We start from the raw sequence: 13,561 nt of genomic DNA, 5'->3' as shown, positions 1-13,561 counted from the left end.
ATATATCCAGAGTGTATTAAAGCTTTGCTTACAGAGGTAAAGATGGAATCCTGATTTTAAAAGAAGAAGGGAGAAATAAGGAGAGTGGGGAGAAATAGGGTTCCATACAGTATAACAGTGGCTACTCACAAGAGGGCACAGAATAGGAACTATAGATTTCAACACTCAAAAAAGGGTTGGGGTGGTCTAGGGTAATAAAGCAGTCACACAGATATGGGCAAGACTGAACCCTGAAGACCTGCACCCAGAAAGATATAAGAAAGGAACTCTTAGCACATAAAATAGGACTTTCTTACAATGTAAGATGAGAGTACCAGTAATTGGTATTGTAGTTTATTTTAGAAAGGAATCCATATTCAAGTGATGAGTGGGAAAGCACTCAGAACCATATTGCTAAACACATAACCTATAAGGTATCAAAACAACCAAAATATTACAATATTATTACAACTCTACATTTAACTTCAATATATTTTGTCATTGGCAGTTACAAAGCAGCTTGGATTCTGGAGCTTTAAATTGAAAAACAAATTGGTTCCTTTAAATTGCACTTAGTATAAACAAATGGACAGAATGACCAACCATGACTATATAATATCTCATTATAAACTCAGTATAATTAAGAGAACTCATTAGCCTTATAAAGGGATTAGACAAGTATGGATTATTTTGCTTTGAAGAAGTTATTTCAGTCCTCTATACCTAATTTTTTCATTTATCTAATGTTCATTACTAGCCCTCACTTTACTGGGCTTAATTCATAGGAGCTAACAACACAATGGTCCTATTTTCCAATCTAGTCTTACAGGATTTTTTTCCTAATTTTTAGTCTTGAAAAGGTATAAAAAATTAAATATATTCATCAACACATGTAAGAGATTATTTTTATTAAAATGCATAAAAGACTAAAAAAGCTGTGATAGTTAATCACAGTTAATCTTATCTTCAAAGTCAAACAACTGATGCACAACTGTAACTGCACAGAAACTTTATTTCTTTAATATGACCTTTTCTCCTTTCTTTCCTTTTGATTCAAACTTGAGTCATCAGGCATCCTGGCTCACGTGCCTTCTCCTCCCTTGAAGGATCACTCACTTCCTTAATCATGAAGCCCTCAGAACAACGAAGTTCTGATCAACGTCAAATAATCTTAGGAACAAGGCCTTGAGTCTGTTGACCCCAGAAACAGAGTTTCAGTCAAACTACAGATAACATCTAGCCCTCAGTTGTATTTCATCTCCGGGCCCAGAAAAGCATAAAACCATATGAAGCGACACCATGGCTGACATCAGGACCAGCTGCACTGAGCAACTACCCTCTACCCTAGTGCTGACCAATCAGGAGAGACCACGACCCTGACCATCACCCTAAGTCCCTTAGTAACCATTATTAATAATTTTTTTCCCTATAACCCATCCCCTGGAAGCCATCAGGGAGCCAAGTCATTGACCATGTCTCCAGGCATGGGCCACTTTCTGAAATAAACCCTTACTTTCAATGCTGCAAACTCCTATTCATGTCTTACTGGACTTTGATGCATGCAGGCAAACAGACCCCTTTAGTCCCATAACAACTGACTAAAAATGTTTGATATCATTAGGTGCAAGACCCTAATTTAAATGCAAAGTTTTTATATTTAATTAGGAAAAAAATCAAGATTATTGAGTTCTCATAAGAGTATAGCATGTTCATGGTGTTTCCTTATTTCCTCCTTAAAATTAAAATTGTGTATGAAGGAAGAAACTAGAAATAAACAAAACCCCTACCTTTCCCCAGTGCAGAGTTGAAGAGGCAGCTCTCAGGGGATGCTTGTTTTCAGTCCTGACAGGAAGGAAGCACTCAGGGAATCCATTTCCTGTAGCTATTATCAGCAGTTTCCACAGCCATAATGGAAGTCTCTGACCCCTCCTAGCTTTCAGATGTCCTAAAAAGTCAGAGATATGCTTACTCATTATTTTATAATAGAAAAATAAAATACATGAATTAGAGAAGGGAGCATGGCTCTTTGGTGACGAGAAACATACATCTTTTTCTTAATTAGAAAGTATATCTTATATTTTTGTTCTGAAATAATTTAAAACTTACATAAATGCTATAAGAAGTATACAAAATACTCTTATATTCCTCACCCAGATTCATTAATTGTTAATTTTTTGCCACATTTCTCTCTCATTCTCTATTTATATGCATGTGAATGTACATGTAAAAACACTTTCCAGGACTGTTTGAGAGTAAATCATAGACACTGTACCTCATTACCCCTCTAATACTTCAGCGTGTATCTCTTGAAAAAAGGACATTCTCTTACATAGCTCCAATACTATGCACAATACTAAGAAATTTAACATTGATGCTGTTAATGCTAATCTATTGTCCATATTCAAATTTCACCAATTATTCAGGCACATCAATTCTTAGTAAGCAGTTTTAACAAATAAACTAGACATTTTATTTTCTTTAATGAACAATGGACAATCAGAAGTTACAAAAAGCCAATTTATTTCCCAGAATACACTAGGTGCAAACATATATATGTAACTAATTTGTAACACAGACTAGCTATCTACTGGAAATGGGTAACTAGAAATCAGGAGAATGTATACAAATAACAGATGGAATATTTAATGCATTTCTTTCTTATATAACATGGAAAAAGGTGAAAAGATCCTTTTATTTTATCTTGATACCTCATTGAATAAATTCAAATGTATTTTGAGTCTGCAGGATCCTAGTCTAATAAATTCATAAAGTTATTTCATCTATTGCCATTTTTCAAAATTTAACAGTGTGATGATCTGCCAGTAGCATAGCAAACACTAAAGAACAAGTGTATTCTCAAAGTTTGAGGACAGTACTTGGGGGAAAAGATTTCTTTTTCCTGACACTTTTTTTGGGTTTAACCTAAGATCTAGCCTTCATATCATGACAGTTTACAATGAAATCCCCAATATGGAAGAAATGTGATTAACAATTCAGCCAATAAGAGACCTGCTAGGAACAATCTATTTGAAAAACCACAATATTCTTTGCATGGTTGTACAGATTGTTCAGGAAACCTTGGAAGATGTTCCAAGAGATGAAAGTACTAATGTTAAGGCTGATTCCATGATAACTGTACAAAATGGCCACTTCTCTGAACAGAAGACTGGTGGAACAGGAAATTCCAGTAGCTTCCAGTAAAAGACAGTCAATATTTGACTTTGTAAAATGCGTAAACACTGCATTTGATAAATACTCTTAATAAAGTTAGAGCATTCTAATCAAACAAAAATATTACTAAAGTTTAACCTACTGCACAATAGTAGTGAGAGGTGCATAAGCCTGTAAGGACCAAAGATGAGTGAAAATCTCAATTCTCTTCTTTATCTGGTTAAAATCTTCCATTTCTAGTTAAACTTTCAAAATTTCAACTATCAACATCAAATTTCTTCATATCTGCCATGGAATCTCATCTATCCTCTCTAATAAAATGGTAATATGCAAATTAACCATCACTCCGCTACATAAACCACGCCCACCAGCCAAGCCACGCCCACCAGCCAATCAGGGAGAGCATGCAAATTAACCCCAATCCAAGATGGCTACAGCCACAGAGAGCAAGGTTTCCCAGGTAACAGAGCAAGCCAAGCTTTCCATAGCCATTGCAGGCCTAAGCCTCCACTCAAGCTACAAAGTTTCAATTATAGAAGGTAAACAAATTCAAACAAATGGTGGCAGAATGGAGCTTGAGAGAGCAGGCCAGGGTTGCCGGCGGCAACAGGGGAAGCAAAGCTTTTCGCACACCCTGGCCGGGCTCACCCGCTTAAGGCTACAAAGTTTCAATTGTAGAAGGTGAATTAACTGCCACAGAAATGGCTGCCGCCCCAGGCTACAAAGTTTCAATTGTAGAAGGAAAATGAATTCCAGATACCAGGGCCTCCCCTTGGGTTGCCAGGAGGTGTGGCCAGCCTGCAAACCACCACATGCCCCTCGCTCAGGCCGCCCCACACCCCAAGGGAACCCCCACCCTTATCTGTGACACCCTTCAGGGCAAACCAGCTGGCCCCCACCCGTGCACCAGGCCTCTATCCTATCTAATAAGAGAGTAATATACAGATTGATCATCACTGCAACACACAATATAGCTGCCCCCATGTGGTCAAAGATCCTGCCCCCATGTGGACACAAGATGGCCACTACAAGATGGCCAGCAGGAGAGGGCAGTTGGGAGGCACCCGGCCTGAAAGGGAGGGCAGTTGTGAGGGACCAGGCCTGCAAGGGAGGGCAGTTGGGAGGGACCAGGCTTGCAAGGGAGGGCAGTTGGAGGTGATCAACCCTGCAGGAGAGGGCAGTTAGGGGTGACCAGGCTGGCAGAGGAGGGAAGTTGGGGGCAAACAGGCTGGCAGGGGAGCAGTTAAGCATCAATCAGGCTGGCAGTGGAGTGGTTAGGGGGTGATCAGGCTGGCAGGCAAAAGCGGTTAGGGGCAATCAGGAAGGCAGGCAGGCAAGCAGTTGGGAGCCAGCAGTCCTGAATTGTGAGAGGGATGTCCGACTGCCCGTTTAGGCCCGATCCTGTGAGAGGGATGTCTGACTGCCCGTTTAGGCCCGATCCCACCAGGATCGGGCCTAAACGGGCAGTCGGACATCCCTCCAGGAGTCCCAGATTGGAGAGGGTACAGGCTGGGCTGAGGGACAACCCCCCGCCGTGCACGAATTTCATGCACCGGGCTTCTAGTATATATATAAAAGCCTAAGCGACCAAACAACCAGTTGACCAGTCACTATGACACGCACTGACCACCAGGGGGCAGATGCTCAACGCAGGAGCTGACCCCTGGTGGCCAGTGCACTCCCACAGTGAGAGCACCACTCAGCTGACCCACCTGTCGAGGCAGCCCTCCAGCCCAGCAGCAGCCACTCACTCCCTCAGTAGTCCTGCAGGTCCAATCTCTGGAGAACAGGCCAGGCACCAACAGACGGGTACTGCTGGCACGATCCCGACAGCGCTGCTGGCTTCCTGGAAGTCTGCCTCAAGCACCGTGGCCGCTTCTCCTCCCTAGACGCTCTGCAAGGAAGAAACTATATAAAAGCAGCTGCCAGGTGGCTCCTGACAACCAGCGCGAATATCAGCGGGGCGGATCCAGATCCCAGGCCCACGAGGGCATCCCACCGCCTGCCTGGAGGGCCAATCGCATCCCGGCCCCTCCCTGACTCCCCTTGGGACGGGCACTAGACACAGGGCTCGCTACTGGTGAGTGCCGCTATGGCGGCGTGAGCCTCTCCCAATTGGGACTGACTGGGCACGAGCCCGTGGCAGGTGCAGCGGGACCAGGATGAGCGGGAGCAGCAGGCAGGAGCAGCAGGCGGCATTGGACTGCGGGTTTCAGCCCAATCCCCGCAGGCCACCCGAGGGACCCCACCCGTGCATGAATTCGTGCACTGGGCCTCTAGTATAATATAAAGAAAAATAATTGAGTCTATACCTACTGACTGCATCACAACGGTACAATTTGTTTGTGTTATAACTTAATATCCTCTTTGTACAATGAACTCCCAAATATTTCCCCCCAAAAATGATTAAAGAATATATACCCAGTGAGTATTTATATGTCTAAGGAGTTTTCACTGTAACTGCTACTGTACTTTAAAATTGTATACATATACTGCATTTTTAAACTTTTATACAAATTCAACATTTAAACGCTTAATTTTTAAAGATATATATGCCATGTCCTCCCCTAAAAGAGAGATTATGTGTGTATTTCAGCCAGTTTCTTTTTTTATTTAATAAGAAAAGTCTTTCTTGTATATTTCTAGTTCTATTTAAATGATTACTTAGGTTTTTAGTTTGTTTTTTCATTTACTGGTAGAGACCACTTTTAAAAACTACTATTTAGAAATGATGTAAACAATATTTATTATCATTTCAATTCCCTATGTGGAGATATGTAAAGAAGCCTAAATTACTTTGTATAATTACATTATATAGATTTTATTGAAAATATTTTATTTTTAACAAAAGTACATTTAGCTAAGTTACAAAAATGTAAAGAGGCTTGGCAGATAATGAAATTATAATGTTCATCCTACAAAAGAAATTTTAGCCCTAGCTGGTTTGGCTCATTGCATAGAGCGTCGGCCTGCAGACTGAAGGGTCCCGGGTTCGATTCCAGTCAATGGCACATGCCCGTGTTGCAGGCTCGATCCCCAGTGGGGGACATGCAAGAGGTAGCCAGTCAATGATTCCCTGTCATCACTGATGTTTCTATCTCTCTCTCCCTCTTCCTTCCTCTCTGAAATCAATAAAAATATTGTTTTTTTAAAAAGAAATTTTAAGTAAGGCAAGACAGCAAAATGTCCAAACCAAATCAAATGCTGATACCTCATTTGTGCATCATATTCACATGAATACTGTATACGGATAAAAAACTTGAACACATAACATAAACTTTAATGCTTAGTTCCTTCTTAGCTTAATTTTAAAGAATAATTAGGCCAGGTTTTATTTCAAAAAAATTCTTCTTTTAAAATATACTGTCTGTTGATGCTGTTACCAACACTCTATTAAAATATTCCTGGAGCCATCCCATGTCCCAACAGCCCAACCTACATCCTCCTTGCCTAACTCATCAAATAAATTCACATCTTTAAATTGTAATAGTTAATCCCAAGTCAAAGTTTAAAAAAACAACAGGAAAAAAAAATTTCAAAACTCCTTGGAAGAGAGTAGGTGAAAACATGGTAACAGCTGCTAGGCACAGATGAAGTCTTTTTGTTTTTTACCCAGAGCAGAAAACCATTAAAGTCTCCAAGAAGAGTCACACAACCTTGATTTTCTGTGCTGTTTAAGTTTTACTGCATCTCCCCGGAAAGGAGTAGATGCCTTTAACATTTATTTGGAGGCTACTTACTTGGAGCAGAAATTAAAGGTGCCTGCTAAGCAGAATGAACTAAAAGTGCTACATTCTCTGAGTTTCATCTCTTCGGATTTTGAATCCTCACTGCCTCCTTTTGCTTTTCAAACATGTATCAATATAAGAAGCACCTAGAGTAGGAGACTTCATCACAAGCTAGAGTGGCTTGGGAGCAAACAACCTAAATAAACCAAGAGGAGTTCTCTGCTTACCAAGCTACTTAAGCTGCTCTGATCGATTCTCTTCTCCAAAATGTATCTGCCATTTTAAATAAACTCAGGCCAATGATTTGTTTTCTGGCTTATAAAATAAATTCCTAATCTAGATAATCACTGCTCTGCTGTGCATTTGTCTGGAGATTGATAATCTTTATCATGGGGTCCTATAGTGAAGGAAAAACCCAACAAAGACAGTTCTACTGCATTCGGACTCCAAAACAGACATAAGTTTGTATGATTTCATCACAGGATTTATCAGGGTCATGCGCTGGAATCTGACAACTTGATTTTGAATTCCAACTCTAATGAGGGAAAGATCCCAGAAAAACAAGTGACTTAACATCTCCCTGTCCCTTCTACCTCATTCATATATAATATTTAGCTCAGAATGTTGTAAGGATGAAATTTAATATAATGTGTGTACCGTTTTTTACATATATTAGTACTCAAACTTGCTTTTAGCTATGTGTACCAGAATTCCTAAGTAACAACATCTTGAACTCATACGTCAATTTGAAGATGGCAGTTGCACTCACGGGCTCAGTAACTCAACACTATTAGGATCAAATCTTTATTAGCCTCTTGGCTTGTTTCCCATGTATGTAAACTCACGGTTATAAGATGGCTTACATCACATTAGTGTCCTCTAGTCAGCCCACACCCCACCGCCAGGTTTCATTAACTGGAAATGTCACGTGCTTAGCTCCAGGAGAAGCTAGAAAAATTAGTATTTGGCTTTGGCATATTCTATAATAAAAGTGTCCAAGGGAAAGAGGTGTGGGAATGGGTGCTGGAAAAAATAACCAAGAGTATCTACCATTATTTCCTTTGAAGAACTTTCTATGTTAGTAATGTTATTAAATCCTATAACAAAATATTTTGTTTTTACTCTAATAATGTACATTTATTTTTGTTGAGGTTATTACTTTATCAGTTCCCAGAAGCCTTCCACACTCTAATCTCAGCAGCAAGTGACGGCATGTGTTTTGTTTTTGTTTTGTTTTGTTTTCCATAAAAGCTGATTAATCTGCCTTCTGTGAAACCTGTCACAGTCATCAAAACAAGAGAAGGGGCACATCCCAGGATTATCCTAAGGAAGAAAAGCAAGCTAATATATCCAATTATTTTATTTAAAGCAATTTCTTAAAATTTTAATTTTGTAGTAATTTATTAAATTGAGTAATTTACATACAGCAGTGGTCGGCAAACTCATTAGTCAATAGAGCCAAATATCAACAGTACAACGATTCAAATTTCTTTTGAGATCTGAAAACCGACTTCTGCACATGGGCCACGAAGTTTCAATAGCACTGTACGTGTGCGCCCGGCACGTGGTATTTTGTGGAAGAGCCACACTCAAGGGGCCAAAGAGCCGCATGTGGCTCGCGAGCCGCAGTTTGCCAACCAATAACATACAGTATTTCCTTTAAATAACTACTCTATAAGTGATTGAGTGAGGTAAACTGTCCTGCCTGCGGCTATAAAATCTGACTCTATGTCTTGCACATTGCTTCTGCTTGCTCGCACATGCTTAATCTTTATTGCCATCTTCTGGAGGGTTTGCTTTTACATGCAAATAGGTAATGTAAGGCCAATACAGCTCCTCCCTTAAAGGGATCTAGAACCACAGACCCTTTTGGTATCTCAGATAAAAAAAAAAAATACAGGTCAAATATGCAGAAGTGGAATTGCTGGGTTATATCCTACTTCTCTTTTTAACTTTTTGAGGAACCTAAATAATGTTTCCCTTTGTGGCTGTACTAGTTTGCAATCCCACCAATGGTTTCCTTTTCTTCAGATCCTCGCCAACACTTGTTTGTTGATTTATTGATGTTAACCATTCTGACAGGTGTGAGGTGATATCTCCTTGTGGTTTTAATTTGCATTTCACTGATGATTAGTGATGGTGAGCATCTTTTCATATGTCTATAGACCATCTGTAAGTCCCCTTTGGAGAAATACCTATTCTGGTACTCTGCCAATTTTTTAAAAATATTTTTTATTTTTTAGAGTATTAGAGAGTACTTAGATGTTCCCCCTTTCTTTCTTCCCCTTGCTCCACACTACCCGATTCCCACCCACTCCAGGCCTTCACCACCCTATTCTGTATTCATGGACTCTGCCCATTTTTTAATGGATTGTTCATTTTTATGTGTGTGTGACAAGTTGTGTGAGTTCCTTATATATTTTGTGTTTGCTTGTTTGTTTTGTTTTGTTTAACAGATGCTAATTTTTATTTATTTTAGTGTGATTTTTTTTCTTAAAAAGAAATACAGGAAGAAAATATAGCAATGACCTATTCATTCAACAAATTTTTTTCAAGAAAAATGATTTTATATATAATATTAAATGTAATAAAGATTAATATTTCAAGAAATAAGATTTTAAATATGATTTTACCAAAACTGTACTAACATAGCATAATATCACAAAAGTTGTAGGAAATACTAAAAATCTGCAAACAACAGGATTACTTCTATTATATTCTAAAATATTTTTTTCTCTGGCTCTATTTTTGTTCATTAGTTTATGTTGTTCATTACCTTCCACAAATAAGTGAGATCATGTGATATTTATCTTTTTTCAACTGGCTTACTTCACTTAGCATAATGCTCTCCAGGTCCATCCATGCTGTTGCAAATGGTAAGATTTACAGGTAACTCATACAACTTAACAAAAGGAAGATAAACAATCCAATCAAAAAATGGGCAAAGTACCTAAATAGACATTTTTCGAAAGAGGACATACAGAAGGCCAAGAGACATATGAAAACATGCTCAAATTCACTAATCATCCGAGCAGTGGCGGCAGGTGCAGCGGGCTGAGATGAGCACGAGAGCAGCATGGCACCCCTCCCCGGCTCGGGCTCCTCCCTGGCTCGGGCTCCTCCCTAAGCTGCCTGTTTGGTGCACTGCTACATCCCTAGGGGAATGTCCGATTGCCGGTTTAGATCAGGCCTAAACCGGCAGTCAGACATTCCCCAAGGGGGTCCCGGATTGCAAGAGGCGCAGGCCAGGCTGAAGGACCCTCTCCCCAACCCTCTTCCCCCCCCCCCCCCGCATGAATCCATGCACCAGGGCTCCAGTTTTAAATAATAGAGGAATTAATTAAGAGGTGCACAAAAGCTAATGAAATCAGAGATCATTGTATTTACCTAAAACAAATATTTACTGTAACTGTAGATTTTAAAAATCAGTGTCATCCTTTAATCTGTATTCTAATCATAGTTTTATCTTCACATATATTCTTCATTTACACACACCTGAAAAGTTTTATATTTGCTCTTTTGCAATTTAAATCACTAATGCCTAAGGCAAAGCCTCATAAAGCTATAAACACTGCTCTTGCCTCTTTCAGCTACCAAATAAAAAATAAAAGTAATACAATGTGGAGGGCGGGGGTAGAGAGGAGAGATCAACCAAAGGACTTGTATGCATGCATATTAGCATAACCAATGGACACTGACACTGGGGTGGTGGGGGCTTGTCCTGGGGAATAGGAGTGGCCAGGGAGGGGTCAGTCAGGGAAAAAGGAGACATATGTAATACTTTAAACAATAAAAGAAAAGGTAATAGAATGCTGACTCTATAAGAACAATAAAAGGAAATCTGAAGTTGCACTTACTCAATATTTATGAAACAATGTTATGTTAAAAAGTATTTCTTTCTTGTGACTCATTTCACTGTTCTTTTCTCTACTTTTTATATTTTACAGATATTTTGAGACATGAAACAGCTTCTACCAAGTGTTCATCCTAATTCTTTAATTTTTTAAAATATATATTGATTTCAGAGAGGAAGGGAGAGGAAGAGAGAGATAGAAACATCAATGATGAGAGAGAATCATTGATCAGCTGCCTGCTGCACTGGGGAGCGAGCCTGCAACCAGGTATGTGTCCTAACTGGGAATCAAACCATGACCTCCTGGTTCCTAGGTTGGTGCTCAAACACTGAACCATACCAGCCAGGCCATCCTAATTCTTTGAGATATTTCCCATTTACTAATGCAATTTTTAGATTTTTAACTCACTTGAAATTTTGGATTTTCAAGACACAGGTAATGATATAAGAATTAAGGCTGTCCTCCATTCTGTCTCCACCACCACTTGATATTATGAATCTTCCTTAGATACATAAGATTGATGGTGATTACTCCATCTGAATGTATAATAGCTATGAAGCTCTTTGGCCCTAAGAACAGGGCCAATAAGGCCAAACTTATCTCCTACGTAGTATATCATGACTCTTAGAAAACTTTTCAAACAATAACTTCATACATAAATTATACACATTCAAAACAGTCATTCACTTGTAAAGAAAAGAGAAAGAGAAAAAAAGAGCAGAGTTGGTGTATTATGGAAAATTACAGTTTTCAATACGCATTATTTTCTTCATGAATAAAGCCTTAAATTCATCGGGGAAGAAATCCTCAAGCATTTGCTAATGTGGTTTATCCCCAATAGTTGCTTCAGATCAGATCATACAATCCTTCATTCACTTTGTGAAACCAGTTACTCATGGTTACTTAATTTCTTTCTTATTGGACCCTAACAGAGGCATTCTCCAGGCCTATTGTTCTCAAAGGTTAAAATACTTCCATGAACTACTACATCACTGCAAAAGTATGCCCTGGTCATAGGAACAAAGTCAGCAACACAACCAAAGACTCCTGGGGAGAAAGTGGGGAGACCTGAATTTTAATGTGATCTCTACAACTAACTGGATGAGGAAAAACTCAGCCAATTATTCCATCTTGAGTTTCTGTCCCAGATATATTTTAAATAAAACAGCATCTGTTTAATGCAGCCATTCCTAAAATGTATGCTAAAGCACAAAATTGCTTCCAAAACGTTTGGGCAATCCTGAAACCTTTACACCCCTCTTGGAGATTCACAAGGAGCATTAACACAGTAAAGGCTCTGACAATTCCTGCAGTTCTACTTAACTTTGTTCAACCAACAAAAAACATTTTACTTTTTTTTTTGTAACCTAATACCCCTAAACATCTGTGCAGCCTGCACTGAGAAATGCTGCACTGGTGATTTTCAAATTCTGCTAAATCCTCTTACTGTTTACCAGGAAACTGTAGTGAGGGGAAGTAAGGAGGGAAAGAGGAAGCAGTCCACAGGTAGGACAGTAGGTCCCACCCCTACTTCAACATTTTTATTATGGGGCCTCTAAACACAGTATCACTTTAAATAAAGGAATCTATGACTTTAAAGACCAAAAAAATCCACTTTGGGTTCTAAAAGTTTCTGACTTAGAAATAATTTATTTCTAGTCTGAATTGACATGTTGAGCTTATTATGGGATGGCCCTTAAGGGGTCCACAGTATTTCCAAGATAGGTACTTGTGGTAGATTGAATTTACTGTTCGTTATCACTCCCTCCTCACCTGTCATTCCCTCCCCACTCTCACATGCTTCCTTAGAGGCAGAGTTCTCTTCTATGCCCCACTGATTTGCGGCTGGGCCATGTGAACTGGAATGTGAGGGTCTAATGTACTTAAGTGGATTTTTTGTATTCCTCTTGACCTCTCTTTACCATGAGAAGAGCATGCCCCAGATAACATATGCTCACCAGCCAAAGCCCAGGAATTAGAAAGCACATGAAGCCCAGCTACGGCCAACCCACAGCCCTCATGTTATATGAGCAAGAAATTAATGTTTATTGTTATACTAGGGGCCCAGTGCACAAAATTTGTGCACAGGGTGGGGAGGGGGTCCCTCAGCCCAACCTGCACCCTCTCCAATCTGGGAGCCTTCAGGGGATGTCCTACTGACGGCTTAGGCCTGCTCCCCATGGTTCTCTGCTCTCTGCTGACCTGCCTGCTTTACACCACCGCAGGCCCTGGTGTCTGCTCTCTGGCTCACAGCCAAGGGGCAAGCAGGGCCCCGGTGTCTGCTCTCTGTGAGGGCCCTGCAGTGGACTGCTTGCCCCTCGCTGCCACAGCTAAGGGGCAAGCAGGGCCCTGCTGTCTGCTTGCTCACTGCAGGGGACTGCTTTCCCCTTGCTGCCACGGCCATGGGCAAGCAGGACGCTGCTGTCTGCTCGTTCACTGCGGGGGATGTTCCCGCCCCCTCCCCAGGCCACTTGCGTGTGTGCCAGCTAGGAGCGTCTGGGTCCCAGGGAGGTTCCCACCCTGCCCCCAGCTGCTCTGCGCCTATGCGCATAGGCCCAGAGTGGCCGGGGGGGTCGTTTCGGGACCCCAGCCACTCCGGGCCTACGTGGAGGCCTACAGGCTCAGAGCGGCCTGGCTCCTGAGGATGCCTGTCCCCGGGACGCAGGCCACTTTGTGCCAGCATGTGCATAAGCGGGCACCCCACCACCAGCCACTCTGCGCCTGTTTATGCAAATTAACCCACAATATTTGTTGGGTTAATTTGCATACTCACTCCTGATTCGCTGGTGGGCGTGGCAGAGGTATGGTGAATTTGCATATTTCTCTTTT

Source organism: Cnephaeus nilssonii (genome assembly GCF_951640355.1).
Source record: "Cnephaeus nilssonii genome assembly, chromosome: 12".
Classification (NCBI taxonomy): domain Eukaryota; kingdom Metazoa; phylum Chordata; class Mammalia; order Chiroptera; family Vespertilionidae; genus Cnephaeus; species Cnephaeus nilssonii.
This window is presented reverse-complemented; position numbering follows the sequence as displayed.